At 39.5% G+C, this 24,994-nt stretch overlaps 1 pseudogene; it reads right to left on the bottom strand.

Moving 5' to 3' along the window:
• Positions 1-19,110: 19,110 nt before the first annotated feature.
• On the bottom strand, positions 19,111-22,769 carry LOC119868219 (annotated as a pseudogene).
• Between the last annotated feature and the right edge of the window lie 2,225 nt (positions 22,770-24,994).

The following is a 24,994-nucleotide window of genomic DNA, read 5'->3' as shown; positions in this document are numbered from 1 at the left end:
GAAATTAAGGAGTCAATCCCATTTACAATTGCACCCAAAAGCAGAAGATACCTAGGAATAAACCTAACCAAAGAGGTAAAGGACGTATACCCTAAAAACTACAGAACACTTCTGAAAGAAATTGAGGAAGACACAAAGAGATGGAAAAATATTCCATGCTCATGGATTGGAAGAATTAATATTGTGAAAATGTCAATGCTACCCAGGGCAATTTACACATTTAATGCAATCCGTATCAAAATATCATGGACTTTCTTCAGAGAGTTAGAACAAATTATTTTAAGATTTGTGTGGAATCAGAAAAGACCCCCAATAGCCAGGGGAATATTGAAAAAAAAACAGAGCTGGGGGCATCACCATGCTGGATTTCAAGTTGTACTACAGAGGTGTTATCATCAAGACAGTGTTGTATTGGCACAAAAAGAGACACCTAGATCATTGGAACAGAATAGAAAACCCAGAAATGGGCCCTGAACTCTATGGTCAACTAATATTCGACAAAGCAGAGAAGACTATCCACTGGATAAAGGACAGTCTCTTCAATAAATGCTGCTGGTAAAATTGGATAGCCACATGCAGAAGAATGAAACTGGACCATTCTCTTACACCATACACAAATATAAATTCAAAATGGATGAAAGATCTAAATATGAGACAAGAATCCCTCAAAATCCTAGTGGAGAATACAAGCAACACCCTTTTTAAACTTTGCCACAGCAACTTCTTGCAAGATACATCCATGAAGGCAAGGAAAACAAAAGCAAAAATGAACTATTGGACTTCATTAAGATAAGAAGCTTCTGCACAGCAAAAGAAACAGTCAACAAAGCTCAAAGACAACCTACAGAATGGGAGAAGATATTTGCAAATGACCTATCAGATAAAGGGCTAGTATCCAAGATCTATAAAGAACTTATTCAACTCAACAGCAAAGAATCAAACAATCCAATCATGAAATGGGCAAAAGACATGAACAGAAATCTCACAGAGGAAGACATAGAAATGGCCCACAAGCACATGAGAAAATGCTCCGCTTCACTGGCCATCAGGGAAATACAAATCAAAACCACAATGAGATACCACCTCGCACCAGTGAGAATGGGGAAAATTAACAAGACGGGAAACAACAAATGTTGGAGAGGATATGGAGAAAGGGGACCCCCCCCCTGCACTGTTAGTGGGAATGTGAACTGGTGTAGCCGCTCTGAAAACTGTGTGGAGGTTCCTCATAGAGTTAAAAATAGAGCTACCCATGACCCAACAATTGCACTACTGGGGATTTACCCCAAAGATACAGATGCAGTGAAAGGCCGGAACACCTGCATGCCAATTTTATAGCAGCAATGTCTACAATAGTCAAACTGTGGAAGGAGCCTCGGTGTCCATCGAAAAATGAATGGATAAAGAAGATGTGGTATATATATATATATACACACAATGGAATATTACTCAGCCATTAGAAAAGACGAACACCCACTATTTGCTTCAACATGGAGAGAACTGGAGGGTATTATCCTAAGTGAAGTAAGTCAATCGGAGAAGGACAAACATCATATGATTTCATTCATTCTGGGAATATAAAAAATAGTGAAAGGGATTATAGAAGAAAGGAGAGGAAATGAGTTTGAAATATCAGAGAGAGTGACAGAACATGAGGGACTCCTAACTCTGCGAAAAGAACAAGGAGTAGTGGAAGGGAAGGTGGACGGGAGGATGGGGTGACTGGGTGATGGGCACTGAGGAGGACACTTGACGGGTTGAGCACTGGGTGTTATAGTGTATGTTGGCAAATCGAACTCCAATTAAAAAAATACAAACAAAGAGAAAGGAAAAAGATAATCGTTATATGGTTTCACTCATACGATGGAATATAAAAAATAGTGAAAGGGATCCTGGAGAAAGGAGAGAAAAAGAGTGGGAATAATCAGAGAGGGTGATAAAACATGAGAGACTCCTAACTCTGGGAAAAGAACAAGGGGTAGTAGAAAGGGAAGTGGGGGGGGGGGATATGGGGTGACTTGGTGATGGGCACTGAAGTGAGCACTTGATGGGATGAGCACTGGGTGTTATACTATATGTTGGCAAATCGAACTCCAATAAAAAAATACCAAAAAATATGAATATTTTATGTATATTTTCATTTATTTGAGGGTGCATATATACACTTATATGTATTTTTTACAAAATAATTACAATTTTGTTGCAAGAGATTTTCTCAATGTGTCTTAGACCTATTATTGTCAGTACAAATAAAGCTTATTTACTTTTCTTTAGATCTGTGAAATATTTTACTGTTTCAAAGTACTCTCTATTCAAATATAGCTTTCTTGGGGATGCCTGGGTGGCTCAGCAGTTGAGCGTCTGCCTCAGCTAAGGGCGTGATCCCAGAGTCCTGGGATTGAGTTCCGCTTCGGGCTCCCTGCGTGAGGCCTGCTTCTCCCTCTGCCTATGTCTCTGCCTCTCTCTCTGTCTCTGTCTCTCATGAATAAATAAAATCTTTTATGTGTGTGTGTGTGTGTGTGTGTGTGTGTGTGTGTGTGTGTGTCTTTTCTTCCATTGGTAGAGATGTGGTCGTTTTCAGATTTCCAATATTTTTGGTGTTTCACATTTGTAATTTTTCAGTGTTACGAATATTGCCACAATTAATTTTTAAGCATACATGTTTGTATATTTAGAAGAAAATTTTTGTAGGATGAATTACTAAAAGTGGATTTTCTGAACCAAATGATATGAATACATTTTATTATAGCAGAAAGTGCTGCATGATCTCAAAAATCCAGCAATTTACATGCCTTCCACACAGAATAAAAATACATGTTTTGTCACATCCTGAATAGTTCTGTTATTTACATTTTTCATCTTTGTTATACTGATAGGGTCAAAAAGTATTTTTATTTTTCTTTGCAATTTTTAAATGTTTAATACTATAGAGAATCTCTTTAAATTGATTTTTTTCTCTAAATCTCTTGTTAATTTCCTTTGATAATCTCTGGTGTAAAATGTATGAGAATTTACATTTTGAAAATATATTAACCCTCTGGCACCTGGGTGGCTCAGTGGTTGAGCATCTGCCTTTGGCTCAGGTCCTGATCCTGGGGTCCTGGGATCAAGTTCCACATTGGGCTCCTGGCAGGGAGCCTGCTTCTCCTTCTGCCTGTGTCTCTGCCTCTCTCTGTGTGTCTCTCATGAATAAATAAAATCTTCTAAAAATATATTTTAAATAAATAAATAAACAAACCCTCTGTCTATAATATATGATGTAAATGTTTTGTTACTGCTTTTTATATGCCTTTCAATGATGGTTAGGCAATATAGAAAACATTTTTCATTTATTTATTTATTTTCTGACTATAAAACACACTTTTGTAAGATATTTAATAATACATTGATATAAATTCAAAACCTGTCCTATCAATCTATACATTTTGTAGTGCTTTAACAAGCTTTGTATATTGAGACTGGTTCCAAAACTGGTAGTGACCAGAATGAGGGCTGCACTAAACTTCTGACAGTCTGTGGTGAATATCAGCCCACTGAGCTTCAGGATCTATTTGATATTAATTCCTTCCTCAATCACTTCCTAGCTGGGAGACCTAAATTAAGAAACTTAACTTTTAAAAACTTAGTGTTCTCAGCTACATAATGGAGATAATAATACCTACTTCAAAAAGTTGTGAGATAAAACTTTAAGTACCTCATGCATATTAGCTTTTTTCTCACATGCCATCTTTTCTCCTTCTGAAAGTCATTTATATTTATGACTATGCTGACTATACAATCAGCATGGCCCACAGATCCAGGTTTCTCAGTCTAAGTGGCAAGATTGCTAATCCACCACTGGTAGCAAGAGATGCTTCTTCATTCAACAGATATTTATTGAGCACCTATTATGTGCCAAGCACCTTCTATGTACTAGAGGTACAGCAGTTCACAAGAGGGAAGAACATCTCCCAGTTTATATTCTAACTGGAGAAAATATACAATAAACAAACATATATTCAAAATATTTTACAGAGTGCAGCACTTGAATGTAGTAAAGGGAGCAAATTATGGTTCAGGGGTTCAAGCTTTATAAGCATAGCTCCCAAAAAACATGATTCAATAAGCAAACAGAGTTATGTGGTGTCTGGACAGCTGTACCTATCAGAGAATATCTGTATTCTCTCTTACTTTTGCTCTTGCTCTTTGAGTATTCAACAATTCAGGCATTTAAAATATTTATTGATTGCATACCATGTAGCAGACACTGCTTCAGGCACAAAAGATATACAGAAGAGATCAAGATGTATATAGTCCTCACCCAGCTGTATGCTATTGTCTAGCTTCTGGGATCAGACATAAAATAAAACAAAAATTTTTAAATAAATAAGTAAAAAGCAACAAGTACTATGAAGAATATAAAACAGGGTAAAAAAAAAAAAAACAGGGTAAGGGCTAGAAAGTAACTTTGTACTTCTTTAGGTTGGATGGTCAGGAAAGACTCTCCAAGAAGATGACATTTAAACATAGCCTTGAATGACAAGAAACCAGCCAAGTGAAGTTCTGGAAGAAGAGGGGAAAGAAAACAAACAAATGTGCAAAGGCCATAAGGCAGGAAAGGCATGGCTTGTGTATATAGAAAATAATGGAAGGAAATATACCAAAATAGTATTTGTTAGTGGGCAGTGAGGTGATTTTTTAATGCACATTTTCTTCCACAAAAACTTGATCATGGTTTCTAAAATTTCATAAATGAGAGTAAATCATAAAAAATCCATCAAAATATTAATAGTAGGAAGCCATGGAAAATGTAGTCTAGAGGAAAACACATAGACTTTGAAGTCAGACCCAAGTTGGATACTCAACTTTGCCAATTACTCATTGTTCACCCAGGGCAAGACACCTAAAGTTTCTCAAAGCCTCAGTTTTCCAATCTAGAGAATGGAGATAATAGTTCTATGTATTGCACATGTAGGGACACTAGCACAGTGCCTTAGCCAGAATGGAAACTCTTAAACTTACTAGTCATGTGATTGTCGGTAAATTTCAGTAAATTTCCTCATCCTTTCATAAACTTAGTTTCTTAAGCTATAAAATTGTATATAATAATGCTGTCCCTTCAGGATTGTCATAGATGTTAAATGAGTCAATGTATTACAAAATGACAGCATTATACTACCACAGACCCACACTAAGTTATAAATAAAATTAGTTATCTATAGATAGAAGATTGGTGGTGATTTTTATTTTCTTTGAACTTGGTGTATTACACAAACTTTTAAAATAACCATATATATCTACTAAAATAAAAATTATCCTCATATCATTTACATGTTTAATTCTAGCTCTACAAATTTTTCCCACAGAAACATTTACACAAGTTGCAAGAATGTTTACTGCAGCATTGTCTGTAATTGTAAATATTTGTAAACAAATATCTATCAGTATAGGAGTGTTTCATAAATTACAATCTATTTTTTCCACGGAAAAATGATGAGTCAATTATAAAAAGAATGAGGAGAACTATAATATGGTCTAAGATGGGAAATGGTCCAAGATATATTAGGTTAAAAATGAGGTTGCAAAATAGTTATGAATAATATAAGCCCCTTTTCACCAAAGATTACTATTAAATACAGTATATTAGTTTGTCATAGGAAAAAAAAGCAGGCAGAACAAACACTGATCTGTTAACAATCCTGATTATAGAGCTTTTCCATTTCTTTCTTTAAGATTTTATTTATTTATTCTTGAGATACACAGAGAGAGAGGCAGAGACATAGGCAGAAGGAGAAACAGGCTCCCGGCAGAGAGCCTGATGTGGGACTCAATCCCAGGACCCCAGGATCACCACCTGAGCCAAAGGCAGATGCTCAACCACTGAGACACCCAGGTGCCTGAGCTTTTCCATTTCTGTACCATATATTTTTTAAATGTTTAGATTGTTTAAGAATATATTATAGAGTTTTCTTGTACACAGAAAAATAAAGTGTATAAAGGACAAGGTGACTAAATGCTAGCAAGAGATCACTTAGGTGTAAAGATGGAGTTAACCATTTGATTCTGCAACAATGAAGCTATTTATGACCTTAGTGAGAGCAATTTCATAAGAACCCTAATGATACAAACAGGCTGAGAAAGGAGAAGGTGAGAAATTGGAAACATAAAATGTATACCATTCTTTTCTGGTAGTTTGGCTAAGAAGGACAAGAGACAGGATAATAGTTGGAGATGGGCATAGAGGCAAGGAAAGGCTTTGTTTGATTTTTTTTTTGTCTTTTTATCTGAGAACAATCCGAATATATTTAAGATCGATGGGGACAGAAGGTGGAAGAGGCTGAAACTAGAGAAGAAATTGAGAATAATTGATGGAGTAAGGTCACAGATGAAGCAGTATGGGAAAAGATCCAAAACAATGATGAAAGGCTTATCACTAAACAGAAAGCAGAATGAGATGGTGGAGAGAGTTCAAAGGTTCAAGAACACTGGAGAAAGTCTGACATGGTTACTCTGAAAATTCACTGAGAGACAACAGCAATGAAACACTGAAGAAACACTGGGCACACCCAGACTTTGAGACAAAATCTTGAGGTTATGTGAATTTTTTTCTCAGCAGTACTCACAAATAATATTAAGAACAAAAAAAAAAGGAAAGTGGATTGATTCTTCCATGGATTAAGTTTGTCCAAGTGGTTTTAAATTAGGATAAAGAGGTAAGAGAATTGACGAAATTGGCTTGTTAAAAAAAAAAAGGCAGCATGTGTATAGGGCTTATGGCAGGACAGAACATGGCGCATTTTAGATCTTTTATTATTTTTGCATTTTAGATCTTACAAATGATTCGTGTAGCTTTTGCACAGAGTTTTTAAAAAGTAGTAAGAGATAAGGTTGGAGAAAAAGAGCACAGAGAGCCAAGAAAAAGAATTTGGATTTTATTCTAAGTACAACTGGAATCCACTGGAATGTTTAACAAGGGTAGTGACATGGTATAACTTAACTTTTTACATTATTTCTATGGATGGACAATGAATCAAAAGCAAGATTAGATAAAGACACTAAGATTAAGAACAAGACAAGGCTCCTCGCCTTTGCCATATTTATTCAACATTGTACTACATCTTACCAGGGACTTAGGAAAGAAAAAGAAATAAAAGCCATCCAAATTGGAAAAGAAGTAAATGACCTCTATTTCCAGATGACACGGTCTTGTGTATTGAAAATCCTAAGGAATCCACAAATAAACTATTAGAATTAATAAACAAGTCCAGCAGTGTTCCAGGCTACAAGATCAACATGGAAAAGCCATTTGTATTTTAATATACCAGCTATGAACACTCCACAAATGAAATTTCAAACAATTCTATTTTTTCTTTTTTTTTTACAATAACATAAAAAAGAATACAATATTTATGGATAAATATAACCAGGAAAGTGCAAGAATTGTATACTGAAAAGTACAAAACATTGATTTAAGAAACATTTAAGAATTTAAGAAAATATTTGCAAGTCACATATCTGCAAAGGGTATAGTATTCAGAATATACAAAGAACTCTTACAACTCAACAACAAGAAAAACTCAACAGGAAACAACTCAATGTAAAATGAGGAAAGATTGGGGCGGGGTTGCATATTCCCTGACCATAATAATGCTCTGTTCACATGGTTTATCTCTCCAATTATAATGCATTTTTAAGGGAGAACCAATGAATGGCTGCTGTGAACTTCTTCTGAAAATGAGCTTTCTTCTAAAAGATTTGTGTTAGTGACTTCTATTAGGCATCTGCTATTGCACTTTGAATAGATGCCATTCCCAATATTAATATGTATGGCAGAGCACTTTATATAAGTACATTCAATTGAACAAAGTATCACTTAGTGCTGAAATTCAATGAGTTAAAGATCAAAGAATTTTTGGAATAGATACATCAACAGATTAAAAGCAAAAAATATGGCCATTGGGACACCTGGGTGGCTCAGCGGTTCAGCATCTCCCTTTGGCTCAGGGCGTGATCCTGGAGTCCCAGGATAGAGTCCCATATCGGGCTTCCTGCATGGAGCCTGCTTCTCCTGCCTATGTCTCTGCCTCTCTCTCTTCTATGTCTCTCATGAATAAATAAATAAAATCTTTTAAAAATATATGGCCATCTCAATAGATGCAAAAAAGAAGAAAGACAAAATTTCACAATAATCTTGACTACTAATATTCAATAAACTAAAATCCCCAAATACTAGTAATATAATATTACCGTTTATTATAATAATAAAATCCAACAGAATTTCAGTTTTTTAAAAATGAGAAAAGGACTTGAATAGATATTTCTCCAAAGAAGATATACAAAAGACCAATAAGCACATGAAAAAGATACTCAAAATGATTAGTCATTAGGAAAATGCATATTAAAACCACAATGAGGGATCCCTGGGTGACGCAGCGGTTTGGCGCCTGCCTTTGGCCCAGGGCGCGATCCTGGAGACCCGGGATCGAATCCCACATCGGGCTCCCGGTGCATGGAGCCTGCTTCTCCCTCTGCCTGTGTCCCTGCCTCTCTCTCTCTCTCTCTCTCTCTCTGACTATCATAAATAAATAAAAAATTAAAAAAAATTAAAAAAAACCCACCATGAATCCCCTCAAGGCTCTATGATATCTTAGAACCAGAAGTAACCTCTGTTTGCTCCATTGTGTGCTATGAATGTTACCATTTGTGTACAAGACTGGGAAGCACTCATTTGACACAATTTAAAGCTGTACTGGGGGGATCCCTGGGTGGCTCAGAGGTTTGGCACCTGCCTTCAGCCCAGGGCGTGATCCTGGAGTCCCGGGACTCCCTGCATGGAGCCTGCTTCTCCCTCAGCCTGTGTCTCTGCCTCTGTCTTTCTCTCTGTCACTCATGAATAAATAAATACAAATCTTAAAAATAAACCACAATGAGATATCACTCAACACCCAGTAGGTTGGTTATAATAAAAAAGATGGGCAGTAATAAGTATTGACAAGGATATGGATAAATTGGATCCCTCTTATTATGGATAAATTGGATCCCTCTTATTTTGTTGATGGGAATGTAAAATGGTACAGCCTCTTTGGAAAACAGTTTGGCTGTTCCTCAAAATTTAATCAGAGAGATACCATATGACTAACCAATTCTATTCCTAGCTGTATATACCCCCAAAATTGAAAATACGTGTCCATACCAAAATTTGTATATGAGTGTTTATAAAACTATTCATGATAGTTCAAAAGCGGAAATAACCCAAATGTCCATCAATCAAAAAAATGGATAAACAAAATATGGTGTATCCATACAATGAAATATTATTCAGCTTTAAAAAGAAATGAAGTACTGATATGTGCTACAATATGGATCAATTTCAAAAACATTATGCTGGGGCACCTGAGTAGCTCAGTGGTTGAGCTTTTGGCTCAGGTCATGATCCTGGGGTCCTGGGATTGAGTCCCGCATCAGGCTCCCCACAGGAAGATTGCTTCTCCTTCTGCCTATGTTTCTGCCTCTTTTTCTGTGCCTTTCATGAATAAATATAGAAGTCTTTAAAAAGAACAAAACAAAAACATTATGCTAAGTGAAAGAAACCATATTCAAAGGGCTTCATATTTTACTATTCCATTTATATGAAATGTTCAGTGTAGACAAATCCAAAGAAACAGAAATAGATTGTTTTCCAGGAGATGAGGAAGGGTCCAATGGGGAGTGACTGCTAATGTGTACCGAATTTTTTTGGGGGGGGAGTGATGAAAATATTCTGATATTAGTGATGATAGTTGCAAAACTTTGTAAGTACACTAAAAACCACTCAATTGTGCAACCATGTTTGCTTTATGGTGTGTGAATTATATCTCAAAAAAAAAAGAAAGAAGGACATAAAGGGAAAGGAAAGAAGAAAGGGCGGGAGGGGAAAAGAAAAGGAATATGATAGAAATTGATTAGAACTAGGGATAAAGAAAAGTGGGCATTTGCTGTCTGCAATTTCTCAGTTAAAATTAAAATTCCATATATGAATATATTTTCCATTCACCTTAGACATATTAGGAGAAATTACTGCCTGTTTGTTTCCAAAACTGAAAAAAAAAAAAACATTAATTTTGCAGTCTGAATTCTAGACCTTCCCTAAGTCTATGGTATTATCAGAATAGCTAAGATTTACATGTGACCACGTCTAATAGTATTTCAAAACCCAAAAAGAATTACAAATTGTTTTATCAGTTATTTTGGAAACACCTAATTTTTTTTCGAGAATGGTGATATGGGGCACCTCAGTGGCTCAGTCAGTTAAATGTCTGACCAGCTAAGGTCATGATCCCAGGGTCCTAAGACCAAGCCCCATGTCAGGCTTGTCAGGAACCCTGCTTAGCTGGGAGCCTGCTTCTCCCTTTCCCTTTCCCCCCTCCCTTGCTGGTGCTATCTCTCCCTCTTTCTCAAATAAATAAATAAAATCTTTTTTTAGAAAAGAATAGTCACATTACAATGTTCAAGTATTTTGTTTGTTCATTCTGACACTTTGCTTATTCATTAGGCATCTGGTATCCAAAAGTGAAAGTTAGTGTCTTTTGCATATTTTAATAAAGCAATGCTAAATATTTTAAAAAGTGTGAAATGAGGGAATGTGGTGTTTCTATGTGGATGATGATATAATTTGCCTGATGTTTTATATCCCTGGAAGTTCTTGTAATAAATGCCATTTACTCTGGGGCACCTGGGTGACTCAGTCGGTTAACCATCTGACTCTTGATTTTGGCTCAGGTCATGATCTCAGGGTCTTGAAATGGAGCCCCAAGGTAGGGTCCCCGCTAGCAAGGAGTCTGCTTGAGATTCTCTCTCCCTCTTTCCCTCCCCCAGCTCGCATGCATCCTCTTTCTCAAATAAATCTTTAAAAAATAAAAATAAATGTCATTTACTCTAAAAAAACTTGATAAAGAAAATCAGTTAGGATGACTTTATAGTAGTTTGGCTAAGAAAAGATGTTAATTTGGACTAGTATAGTAGCAATGAAGTTGGAGAGAAACAGATTTAAATATATTTAGGATATAAAATCATTAGGACTTGGGATAAACTGTAAATGAAAGTGACAGAGAGATAAAAGCCAAAGTTTCTGGTTTCTAAATATGAGTGAAGCTACCTGCCATTCATTGAGATTAGGAAAGATAAAAGAGGACAATGCTGGAGAATGGGAGAGAGCAGAAATGATGAGTTTAATTTTGGACATCTTGACTTTAAGATGTTAAGGTGAAAAATAGGTTGCTTATTAACAGGTCTAGAACTCAGAGGAGAGTCTGGACAAGAGATAAACTTGGGAATTACAAGCATATAAATAAAGCCTTTGGCTTTATAATATATTTATCCTTTCATCCAGCAATCCTATGTTGGAGAGTTCATACTAAAAAAATAGTTCAGGGGTGCCTGGGTGGATCAATCGGTTAAGTCACCAACTCTTGATCTCAGCTCAGGTCTTGATTTCAGGGTAGTGAGTTCAAGCCCTGCGTTGGGCTCCACGCCCATGGAGCCTACTTAAAAATGATTGTTCAGAATATGAGTAAGGATAAAGTTACAATAATGCTCATCTCTGTAAATCTCCGGCTTCAGTATTTGGGCATAGACATGAATTTAGAGAAGTGATTAACACACAGGAAGAGCACCAAAGAAAATACAAAAGAAAAAAGAGTTCTAGGGAGGGGGCAAGATGGCAGAAGAGTAGGGTCCCCAAGTCACCTGTCCCCACCAAATTACCTAGATAACTTTCAAATCATCCTGAAAACCTACAAATTCGGCCTGAGATTTAAAGAGAGAACAGTTGGAATGCTACAGTGAGAAGAGTTTGCGCTTCTATCAAGGTAGAAAGACGGAAAAAAATAATAATAAAGAAATAAAAAAGCATCCAAGGGGGAGAGGCCCAGCGAGGAGCCGGGCTAAGGTGGCGGGGCGAGTGCCCCCAGGACAGGAAAGCCCTTTTCCTGAAAAGCTGGAGCTTCACCAATCTTCCCTGATGGAAAGGCGCTCGCAGGGAGTTGGAGCAGGATCCCAGGAGGGGCGGGGATGCCCTCAGGCTCCCAGGGGCACTAACAGAGGAGCTGCGCCCGGGGGAGAGAGCACCACACCCCGCGGCCGAGCTCCCTAAAGGGCTGCAGTGCGCACCTGGGGGGGCCCAGGAGCAGCGCAGGCGACTCAGGAGCAGCTCTGCACAGAGGGGGCTGCGCGGCCGGGAGTGCAATTCCAGCAGCACAGGCCCTGGAGCACAGGGCGCTGGGGGACACAGCCCAAAATCCGGCACTCCCCCCGGGACAGGCAGAGGCCAGGAAGACACAGGACAGCAAGGACGCTCCTGCTGCCCAACGGCCCCAAGCTGTGCAGATCAGCCCCCCGCCCCGGGTGCATCCAGGCACCTGTGGACTGGGAGCTGCGGTAGTTACTGCGGGAGCTGACTCCAGAGCTGGAGAGCTGTCCGCAGCCACTGTTGTCCCTCCTAGGGCCTCACAGGATAAGCAACCCCAACTGAGCCTCACAGTGGCCTCACAGGATAAACAGGATAAACAACTCCCACTGAGCCGTGCACCAGGCAGGGGGCTGAGTAGATCCCCCAGGTGCTCAAACCTGAGAATCAGCACTGCAGCACCCGCCCCTGCAGAAGACCAGCTAGACGGACAGGGGAAAAGTAAGTTATTGACCAAGCAGCTCTGGAAAGTTCCAGGGGAAGTCGAGGGATTTACAGTATATAGAATCAGAGGATACTCCCCCTTGTGTTTTGTTTGCTGTTTGATTCCCCCACCCCCTTTTTTTCTTCTTTTTTTTTTCTTTTTTCTCTTCTCTCTTTTTCTCCTTTTTCCAGTACAACTTGTTTTTGGCCACTCTACACTGAACAAAATGACTAGAAGGAAAAACTCACATCAAAGAAAGAATCAGAAACAGTCCTCTCTCCCGCAGAGTTACAAAAATTGGATTACAACTCAATGTCAGAAACCCAGTTCAGAAGCACAATTATAAACCTATTGGTGGCTCTAGAAAAAAGCATAAAGGATTCAAGAGACTTCATGACTATAGAATTCAGGTCTAATCAGGCTGAAATTAAAAATCAATTAAATGAGATGCAATCCAAACTAGAGGTCCTAACGATGAGGGTTAATGAGTAGAAGAACGAGTGAGTGACATAGAAGACAAGTTGATGGCAAGGAGGGAAACTGAGGAAAAAAGAGAAAAACAATTAAAAGATCATGAGGATAGGTTAAGGGAAATAAATGACAGCCTCAGAAGGAAAAATCTACGTTTAATTGGGGTTCCCAAAGGTGCTAAAAGGGACAGAGGTCCAGAATATGTATTTGAACAAATCATAGCTGAGAACTTTCCTAACTTGGGAAGGGAAACAGGCATTCAGATCCAGGAAATAGAGATATTCCCCCCCCCAAAAAAAAATCGACAAAAACCACTCAACACCTTGACATTTATTTATTTTTTTTTTTAACACCTTGACATTTAATAGTGAAACTTGCAAATTCCAAAGATAAAGAGAAGATCCTTAAGCAGCAAGAGACAAGAAATCTCTAAATTTTATGGGGAGAAGCATTAGGATAACAGCAGACCTCTCCACAGAGACCTGGCAGGCCAGAAAGGGCTGGCAGGATATATTCAGGGTCCTAAATGAGAAGAACATTCAGCCAAGAATACTCTATCCAGCAAGGCCCTCATTCACAACAGAAGGAGAGAGAAAGAGCTTCCAAGATAGGCAGAAAGTGAAAGAATATGTGACCACCAAACCAGCTCTGCAAGAAATACTAAGGGGGGACTCTGTAATAGACAGAGGAAGTCCAAGGGAACAATCCACAAAAACAGGGACTGAATAGATATCATGATGACACTAAATTCATATCTTTCTATAGTAACTCTGAACATGAACAGGCTTAATGACCCCATCAAAAGGCGCAGGGTTTCAGACTGGATAAAAAAGCAAGACCCATCTATTTGCTGTCTACAAGAGACTCATTTTAGACATAAGGACACCAACAGCCTGAAAATTAAAAGTTGGAGAACCATTTACCATTCAAATGGTCCTCAAAAGAAAGCAGGGGCAGCCATCCTTATATCACATAAATTAAAGTTTATCCCAAAGACTGTAGTAAGAGATGAAGAGGGACACTATATCCTATTTAAAGGATCTATCCAACAAGAGTACATAACAATCATGAAGATTCATGCCCCGAATATGGGAGCTGCCAAGTATATCAATCAATTAATAACCAAAGTTAAGACATACTTAGATAATAATACACTTGTACTTGGTGACTTGAACACAGCACTTTCTAAAATCGACAGATCTTCTAAGCACAACATCAACAAAGAAACAAGGGCTTTAAATGATACACTGGACCACATGGATTTCACAGATATTTACAGAACTTTACATCCAAACTCAACTGAATACACATTCTTCTCAAGTGCACATGGAACATTCTCCAGAAAAGACCACATACTGGGTCACAAATCAGGTCTTAACCGATACCAAAAGATTGGGATCGTCCCCTGCATATTCTCAGACCATAATGCTTTGAAACTAGAACTAAATCACAAGAAGTTTGGAAGGATTTCAAACACGTGGAGGTTAAGGACCATCCTGCTAAAAGATGAAAGGGTCAACCAGGAAATTAGAGAGGAACTAAAAAGATTCATGGAAACTAATGAGAACGAAGATATAACCATTGAAAATCTTTGGGATACAGCAAAAGCAGTCCTGAGGGGGAAATACATTGCAATACAAGCATCCATCCAAAAACTGGAAATGACTGAAATACAAAAGCTTACCTTGCAACTAAAGGAGCTGGAGAAGGAACAGCAAATGAAACCTTCACCCAGCAGAAGAAGAGAGGTAATAAAGATTCAAGCAGAACTCAATGAAATAGAGACCAGAAGAACTATGGAACAGATCAACAAAACTAGGAGTTGGTTCTTTGAAAGAATTAATAAGATAGATAAACCGTTAGCCAGTCTTATTTAAAAGAAGAGAGAAAAGACTCAAATTTAAAAAATCATGAATGAGAAAGGAGAGATCACCACCAATACTAAGGAAATACAAACGATTTTAAAAACTTATTATGAGCAGCTTTAAGCCAGTAAATTAGGCAATCTAGAAGAAATGGATGTATTTCTGGAAAATCACAAACTACCAAAACTGGAACAGGAAGATGTAGAAAACCTGAACAGGCCGATAACCAGGAAGGAAATTGAAGCAGTCATCAAAAACCTCCCAAGACACAAAAGTTCAGGGCCAGAGGACTTCTCAGGGGAATTCTATCAAACGTTTAAAGAAGAAACCATACCTATTCAACTAAAGCTGTTTGGAACGATAGAAAGAAATGGAATACTTCCGAACTCATTCTATGAGGCCAGCATCACCTTAATTCCCAAACCGGACAAAGACCCCATGAAAAAGGAGAATTATAGACCAATATCCCTGATGAACATGGATGCAAAATCCTCAATAAGATACTAGCCAATAGGATCCAACAATACATTAAGATTATTCACCATGACCAAGTGGGATTTATCCCTGGGATGGAAAGCTGGTTCAACACCCGTAAAGTAATCAATGTGATTGATCATATCAACAAGAGAAAAAACAAGAACCATATGATCCTCTCAATAGATGCAGAGAAAGCATTTGACAAAATACTTCAAATTCCTGATCAAAACTCTTCAGAGTCTAGGCATAAAGGGAACATTCCTCAGCATCTTAAAAGTCATCTATGAAAAGCCCACAGCAAATATCATTTTCAATGGGGAAACACTGGGAGCCTTTCCCCTAAGATCAGGAACAAGACAGGGATGTCCACTCTCACCACTGCTATTCAACATAGTGCTAGAGATCCTAGCCTCAGAAATCAGGCTACAAAAAGAAAAAAAGGCATTCAAATTGGCAAAGAAGAAGTCAAACTCTCCATCTTCGCAGATGACATGATACTGTCCCTAGAAAACTCAAAAGACTCCACCCCAAGATTGCTAGAACTCATACAGCAATTTGGCAGCATGGCAGGATACAAAGTCAATGCCCAGAAATCAGTGGCATTTCTATACACTAACAATGAGACTGAAGAAAGAGAAATTAAGGAGTCAATCCCATTTACAATTGCACCCAAAAGCAGAAGATACCTAGGAATAAACCTAACCAAAGAGGTAAAGGATCTATACCCTAAAAACTACAGAACACTTCTGAAAGACATTGAGGAAGACACAAAGAGATGGAAAAATATTCCATGCTCATGGATTGGAAGAATTAATATTGTGAAAACGTCAATGCTACCCAGGGCAATTTACACATTTAATGCAATCCCTATAAAAATATCATGGACTTTCTTCAGAGAGTTAGAACAAATTATTTTAAGATTTGTGTGGAATCAGAAAACACCCCGAATAGCCAGGGGAATATTGAAAAAGAAAACCAGAGCCGGGGACATCACAATGCCAGATTTCAGGTTGTACTACAAAGCTGTGGTCATCAAGACACTGTGGTACTGGCACAGAAACAGACACATAGATCAATGGAACAGAATGGAGAATCCAGAAGTGGACCCTCAACTTTATGGTCAACTAATATTCGACAAAGTAGGAAAGACTATCCACTGGAAAAAAAGACAGTCTCTTCAATAAATGGTGCTGGGAAAAATGGACATCCACATGCAGAAGAATGAAACTGGACCATTCTCTTACACCATACACAAAGATCAACTCAAAATGGATGAAAGCTCTAAATGTGAGACAAGATTCCATCAAAATCCTAGGGGAGAACACAGGCAACACCCTTTTTGAACTTGGCCACAGTAACTTCTTGCAAGATACATCCATGAAGGCAAAAGAAACAGAAGCAAAAATGAACTATTGGGACTTCATCAAGATAAGAAGCTTTTGCACCGCGAAAGAAACAGTCAACAAAACTAAAAGACAACCTACAGAATGGGAGAAGATATTTACAAATGACCTATCAGACTAAGGACTATTATCCAATATCCATACAAAACTTATTCAACTCAACAGCAAAGAAACAAACAATCCAATCATGAAATGGGCAAAAGACATGAACAGAAATCTCACAGAGGAACACATAGACATGGCCAACAATCACATGAGAAAATGCTCTGCATCACTGGCCATCAGGGAAATACAAATCAAAACCACAATGAGATACCACCTCACACCAGTGAGAATGGGGAAAATTAACAAGGCAGGAAACCACAAATATTGAAGAGGATGGGGAGAAAAGGGAACCCTCTTCCACTGTTGGTGGGAATGTGAATTGCTGCAGCCCCTCTGGAAAACTGTGTGGAGGTTCCTCAAAGAGTTAAAAATAGAACTGCCCTACGACCCAGCAATTGCACTGCTGGGGATTTACCCCAAAGATACAGATGCAGTGAAACACCGGGACATCTGCACCCTGATGTTTATAGCAGCAATGTCCACAATAACCAAACTGTGGAAGGAGCCTCAGTGTCCATCAAAAGATGAATGGATAAAGAAGATGTGGTCTATGTATACAATGGAATATTACTCAGCCATTAGAAATGACAAATACCCACAATTTGCTTCGACGTGGATGGAACTGGAGGGTATTATGCTGAGTAAAATAAGCCAATTGGAGAAGGACAAACATTATATGGTCTCATTCATTTGGGGAATATAAAAAATAGTGAAAGGGAATAAAGGGGAAAGGAGAGAAAATGAGCGGGAAATATCGGAGAGGGAGACAGAACATGAGAGACTCCTAACTCTGGGAAACGAACTCTGGTGGTGGAAAGGGAGGTAGGCAGGGTGGTGGGGGTGGGGGTGACTGGGTGACGGGCACTGAGGGGGGCGCTTGATGGGATGAGAACTGGGTGTTATGCTATATGTTGGCAAATTGAACTCCAATAAAAAAAAAAGAAAAAAGAGCTCTAGGGAGTTGTAAAAATAAACAGATCACAAATACACCATTAATATCAGCAACGCCACCAATAACAACAGTAGTCAGGTTCTATTCTTTAAACCCTAGGATTTACATGTATGATTTTGATGGGGTGAGGGGACAAACATTTCTTTAAACATCTTAATGAGATATTATGTTGCAAAGGGTGTGGAAAATTGTCATTCTCATACACCCTTGGTGGAATTATAAATTGCTGCAAGCTTTTGAAGGCAAATTAAGAATGTGCATGCTCCTTCTAAAAATGAGGAAAATAAATGGCACAAATATTGACAAATTAGGGGCACCTTGGTGGCTCAGTGTTTGAGCATCTGCCTTAGGCTCAGGATGTCATCCCGGGGTCCTGGGGATCAAGTTCCGCATCAGGCTCCCCACAGAGAGTCTGCTTCTCCTTCTGCCAATTTATCTCTCTCTCTCTCTCTCTCATGAATAAATAAATAAAATCTTTTTTAAAATTGACAAAGTTAAGTAATATATATTAGACATGAGAGTGTTTCTATAGCAGGAGTTCAATTGTTTCTAAAACCAAAAATATAGTTAAAAATAAAGACCTTAAACTGTATTCATATTTTAATCTTAAACTTGGTGAGATCTTTCAGAAAAAAATAAGATATGATATATACCTAAAGTTCAATATAGTTTACAGATTAATTTCTATTAATCTTTAGCTAAATCAGATAAAATTCAAAATTTTACTTAAAAATCCACACATAGTAATGACCAATATATATAAGATTATTACCTACACTATATCTCTCTTCCCTGTGTGTGTGCATATACTGATGAATGGTATATAGTCAGTGTTAATGAGGGTTATTTTTGAATGATAGGGTGAATTATCACTTCCAATTTTGTACTAAAACTGGTTATAATATTTAAGTAAGCATATATGTGTGTGTCTATACAAATAAACAGATTATTCAAAAAATTTGAGAATTTAAGTAATTATTAAAATTATTGATTTTGAAATATTGATAATGAATGAATAAAATATGCATGACCTTTTAGACACCAATTTCATAAAAATTTATCACACAAAAATAATGGGCATACTTAAGTAAAAATATATGTGAGAATATTCACTTAATCACAGTATGTAACAGTGAACAATTTTTTTTTTTTTAGGTCAGCACAAAGTTTATTAGCCGCATCTGCTCAGAAGGACCTCTTTTGAACAGGACTATTCCTCTAACATACCAGCCAGAAAACAGCCCCATGTGCAGGGCCTCACTTCTGTTCATCTCAAGTCATACTAGAAACATATTTTAGAACAAAGGCAGTTGTCCTGGGGTTCCCTGGGAATGACTAATGTGTGAGATTGTCTGGAGCCCCATGAAAAACATTCAAGGTTCTAAGTTCCAGGAACCTGGTTTTTGCCCAGGTCCACACCCAAGGAACAGAAACTCTCCTTTCAGATAAACAATATATTGCACAAAAGAATGAATGATATCTTAACAGAGAAATATCTAAGATGCAGAGCAAGATCTTGCTCTGTAAAAATATCAAATTCTACCTATACTATAAAAAGCGATTCCTAAATGCCCAGCAACCCCACCATCCTTGACCTCCAAGAGTAACAGTTGGTCTCCTAAGCAGTGAGGAAGTGGAGACTAGACAGAGAGAATTATTGTGCAAAGCTTCACAGGCATATTAGATTGGCAGGATCATTTTAGGAGAAGGAATGGGTGTGGCCAGCTTGGGAGGCAGGGGAGGAGACTGTTAAGCAGAAGAGGTTTATCTCCTATTCCCTTCTTTTGAGGGGAGCTTCACATGATGGGCTGAAGCAGAAAGCTCTCAATCTCTGCAGAACAAAGGAATTTAGGACTTGAATCAGGAGTGAGGGGAAGAAGGAAGGAAAAGATTATCCTAGACATGAGGGAACCAGAAGAGAGAAATGGAATCCCATCACATGTCTCTGCTCCCTACCAATGGCCAATGCTGTGGGCACCACCACATTAGCTTTACCAACCATTCGAACGTTGACATTCCTCCCACACTGGAAAGAAGCCACTCCAAGTGCCTGAGCCCTCTAAGTACCTCCTAACTGTCCTGGCCTACCCTCAGAACTCCTGTACCTCCCAAAACAGCAGCTGGCCTAAAATCCTAGTTAGAGCCATCACTAACATCTATTCTGATTCATTGGCGCCTCTTTCATACCTGTAGTATGGTTTTACTTCCCACTCCAAAACCCAGAGTTAACTTAACCAGCTTTGAATGGGTTTTCCATTCTTAGAGAGCAACATCATGATGTAGGGGGTAGCAGGGACAAAAAATACAGGAAGAACAGGAAATGTAGTTCCTAGTAGTCAGAAGGAATCAAAGGTCCATCCGTGTAGAAATGGCTGGAGTGGAAGATGTAAGCCTCATCCATGGTGTTCTGGCCAACCAATAGTGGGTCACCATTTGGCATGATTTCCTCAATCTTCATACTGTTTCTGAAAATTTCCATTTCCTCAGTGTTCAAGTGTCTCAGATCATGGGGCAGATCTGGCTCTGGAACTGCCTGTGATGCAGGGTCTGGGAGAGGCTCCAGCCTCAGCTCTGGTCCCAAGTCTGGCTCTGACACTCCCTGGGGTACCACGTCTAGCGTAGGCTCCAGCATGGGCTCCAGTGGTGGCCCCAGATCCAGCCCAGCCGCGAGCAGTGGCTCTAACTCCAGGCATGGCTCTTACTGTGGCAATGGGGCTAGTCCCATCTCCAGCTCAAAGGACTCTTCTTCTGGCTCTGGCTTAAGCTCCAGCGGTTGTTGCAGCTCATCTACCTGTCTGTTAGAGACCAAAATGAGCCTATGTTTCAGGTATTTCCTCCGTTCTTCGAGATTAACTTTCTCCTGGTAGTAGCACCCAAAAGCCTCATCCCGGGGGATTACGGGGTAGAGGAAGCACAGTGGGTTCTCAGGTATGTTCTCTTCGGTAAGCAGCTGGTAGTGGCGAATGATTTTGGTCAGTGGGAGAGACTGTATGTAGCACTTCCTTGGTGAAGGGTTGCAGAGAGTTGATGAGCACCTTATCATCATCCTGGTGTTCCACCCAGGAGCAGGTGATGCCCCCTTCTGATGTTTCACTGAAGCGCAGGAGAAAGGTGCCGGAGATGGTCTTCTTCAGCAGCCTACGTTCCTTGCTCCAGCTCACAAAGCCCATGATGCATCCATCATTCCAGAGATCCTTCAAGTGGTCATGTACCAGCTCCAGAATTTTGTCTAACCACGTCCAGAATGGTAGCTTGCTGGGAGGGCTCTCTCGCTTAGTGAAGTTGGCCCAGGATAACAATGCGCCCTCAGTCCTAGGGTTCTGACCAAAGAGCTTGTTCCTCAGCATGTTCAGCTGGTCTGGGTCAAGGCCTCGGCCAACATAGGAGAACTGCCAACTGAGAGCAGGGCCCAGCAAGCTCCAGGGTGCCATGGGAGGGCTGGAGAAGAACTGCTGATTCTGGGAATTTGAGCTAAGCAGATTGAACCAAAGAACCGAGGCCCAGGCAATGAAAACTTGGTTCATATTGGAAATAATCACCACAGGGAGGGTGTCCGTTTTCAGCTCCTCCTTCAGACCCTGGTAGGTGTATTTGACTGTAATGCTGATAATGTGCAGTTCCTCTGTCACACCCAGCATGCCCTTATTGCAGCCCTTTCCTGGGCCACCTGAATGTTGTTCCACCAGAGTCAGGTAACCGAAGTCCCAAATTAAGCCCTGACTCTGCCCCTTCTCAGGGGTCAGGGTTTTCTGGTTTGAGGTTAGAATGTTGAACTTCTGGAAGCCTTGTGATTGGGGATTCTTGTCAATGGAGACTTCTGCAGTCAGTGACTCATTGCCTTCCTGGAGTCTCACCAGGAGCCTGTCTTGAGGATGAGGGGTCGGTGGGGAGTTTGGGACATGCAGGGCTGGGTTTCTACCACGAAGGCTCTGTGGAGCAGGCGCTGTAGCAACTCCATGACCTGGGCCTTCCGCAGGTCAACCCCTGCGGTCAGAGGGTCATCCTGATAGCTAACCAGGTGATTTAATCCCTTCAGCTCCTCCAACAGCTGGTGCAGGTGGAACAAGAGCTTGGCTCCAGCTGTGAACCACTTCCCCAGCTGTTCCAATCCTCCTTCCTGAGGGGCTCCAATGCAGGCTTTCTGCTGCTGGGCTTTCCGTTCCTCCAACTTAGGCAGCAGTAGCTCAATAGGGGTAGTTAATCGGCCTAGCAATGCTTTGGTGGCATCCAGTACCTCCTTTCTCCTTCTGTCCAGTTCATTGAGAGTTTCCTGCTGAAGCTGGTGCTGTCTCATCTGATGGGAGTCTAAGGAGAATTTCTTCGCTTGGGCCTAGATCTTATATCAGAAGCAGAAGACATCCTGCTGGTTTTTCAGTTGGGAGATGGATTTCACTAGCCTCTCCATCATAGCCTTTAATTCCAGGATCCAGGACTCAATCTCATCCTACAGGTGTTTTGAGGGCTGGATCTCCTTCCTCCAACTGAGCCCTCTGAGCCTGGGTCAGAATTCTTTTTTCTTCCAGAAGGAGATTGAAGATCATCTCAGCTAACTGGGTAGGGCCCTGGGGAAGGGCCTGAATGTCCCGATAGAATTTTTGCAAGTTGTGCTGTAATAAAAAGCACTTAGAGTCCTGGCTGCAGCGGCCACACTCATACTTCAGTTGGTCCATGAAGTAGAAGAACAGCATGTTCGCCTTGGAATCATCATTGACCAGGGCAGCCTCCTGCCAGTTCTGATCTTCAATCCAGACAGCCAAGTGTTGTCGAATGTCCACTGCAGGCTATCTGAGTAGAGCTGATGCAGCTGATCCTGAAATGTGTTGTCAAGATTCTGTAGCATCTCCCACTGTGCCATTTGGGGTCTGAGTCTGAAGGATGCATGTTCCCAACTGGAAATATTGCTGGACTAAATCATCCAGAGTCTCATGATTGCTTATCACTACTAAGAGGCTCAGGCTCCCTTCCGTCCAGCCAACAGTGAACAATTTTAAAAGGACCTAAAACACATATATAACTGATTGGTTAAATTAAAAGATGTACACATTCATCTGACTAGATTAAAGGAAATTGGGTGGAACTATATGTATTGTCATGGAAAGATATCTAATATATACTGTTAAGAAAAAAGGGGATCCCTGGGTGGCGCAGCGGTTTGGCGCCTGCCTTTGGCCCAGGGCGCGATCCTGGAGACCCGGGACCGAATCCCACGTCGGGCTCCCAGTGCATGGAGCCTGCTTCTCCCTCTGCCTATGTCTCTGACTCTGTGTGTGTGTGTGTGTGTGTGTGACTATCATAAATAAATAAAAATTTTTTTAAAAAGTGAGTTGCTACACCATATACCCTATATGATCCTTTTCTGCACACGTGCTCACACACAGAGAATGAGACAGAATGAGAGGTTGATATTTTGCAAAGAAAATAACAGGAAGAGCTACCTTGAAAAGGGAGGGGAGAGATATACAGGAAAATCTCCCTTCTTAATTTAAATAATTTTGTATCATTTGAATTTTTGCAGCAAGCATATATAGTTTGTAATCAGAAAAAAATCTTAGTTAAAATTTTTAACTAAGGAGGAAATCTTATTGAATAGTGATTCATAAAATGATGTAAAATATATTTATTGACTTGAAATATGTTCACGGTTCATTTCTAAGTAAAAGGAGCAACCTGCACACATTTGTAGGTGTGTGATAGAATTAGAAAGATATGTGTAGAATATGTTTTAGTATGGTCTCATTTTTGCAATAGAAATATGTGTGCTTCCCTAAAGAAGATTCTTCTGAAGGAATGTTCTCTAAGCTATAAATAGAGAATATTTCCACAGATTTGACAGGTGAAGGAGACGCAAAGACAATTTTATTACCTGTGTTATACAGTTCTATTTCATTTGATTTTTTAAAAGATTTTATTATTTATTCATGAGAGACACACACACACACACAGAGAGAGAGAGAGAGAGAGAGAGAGAGAGGCAGAGACAGAGGCAGAGGGAGAAGCAGGCTCCATGCAGGGAGCCCGATGTAGGACTTATTCCTGGGACCGCAGGATCACACCCTGAGCTGAAGGCAGATGCTCAACCGCTGAGCCACCCAGGTGTCACTCATTTGATTTTTACAAGGATGTATTACCTTTGAAATCAGAAAAATAGGGATTAAAATTAGAAGCATGAAAAAATTTTGTTTTACAAAATAAGGTACAAATATATTTGCTCACATTGAAAGATATTTACAACTTATGGCTAAATTTAAAATGTAAATGTAATTTAAAATTAAAATTGTATGTACCTATATATTTGTGCTTAGAAAATTTTAAAGTATGAACAAACCTACAGAAACACAACTGAACATCTAAATTATAGGTTTCTAAGTAAATTGTATTTTCTCCTTTATCTTTTCTGAATCCTATAGATTTTTCTCAATGAGGAAGTATAACATCTATAATCAGAAAGAAGCTGCAAACCTGATCCTATTTTATCTTTAGTAAATCCTACGTTTTTCTCAATGAGCAAGTAGAGCTTTTACAATACAAAAGCTGTCAACAAGATCCTATTTTTTCTTTAAGCCTTGAATGTGCACACACACACACACACACACACACACACATTCTCTTTAGTTGAGAATGGAAGATTCCTTAAGACTGAGATGGCTCCCTGCCTGCTCTGAACAGAGGATGGTAGTTGTTCCTACTCTGCTTTGTGTATATTGTGGGAGGAGTAAGCTGATGAGGAAGAGAGGAGGAGAAGGAAGGGAGAGGAGGGTGGGCAGAGGGAGTGGGGAGAGGGAAGAGGAGGATGGGGAGGAGAAATGGATACCATAGACTAGAGGCCTGGCTGACTTGCCTAGAGAAAATCTCAGCAGATGCTGCCTGTCCCTGATGTATTTCTTAGGCTATGCAAACTTCTGGAAAGCTCTGTCTGGAGGTTAAAGTAGCAGTCTCTCTTTGCTTTACTTCTACCTTCCTACCTTCCCTCTCAGCATTCCCATTCTGTGATATTCAAGCTGCCATTCTGACTTTAAACTCCAAGCAGCATTCATTTGTATTTTCTTTTCTTTTATTTGTATTTTCTAAATATTCTCCAATTCACATGTATCATTA

Source organism: Canis lupus, chromosome X (genome assembly GCF_011100685.1).
Source record: "Canis lupus familiaris isolate Mischka breed German Shepherd chromosome X, alternate assembly UU_Cfam_GSD_1.0, whole genome shotgun sequence".
Taxonomy (NCBI): domain Eukaryota; kingdom Metazoa; phylum Chordata; class Mammalia; order Carnivora; family Canidae; genus Canis; species Canis lupus.
Note: the sequence above shows the minus strand (reverse complement) of the source record. Positions and strands in the feature narration are given on the sequence as shown.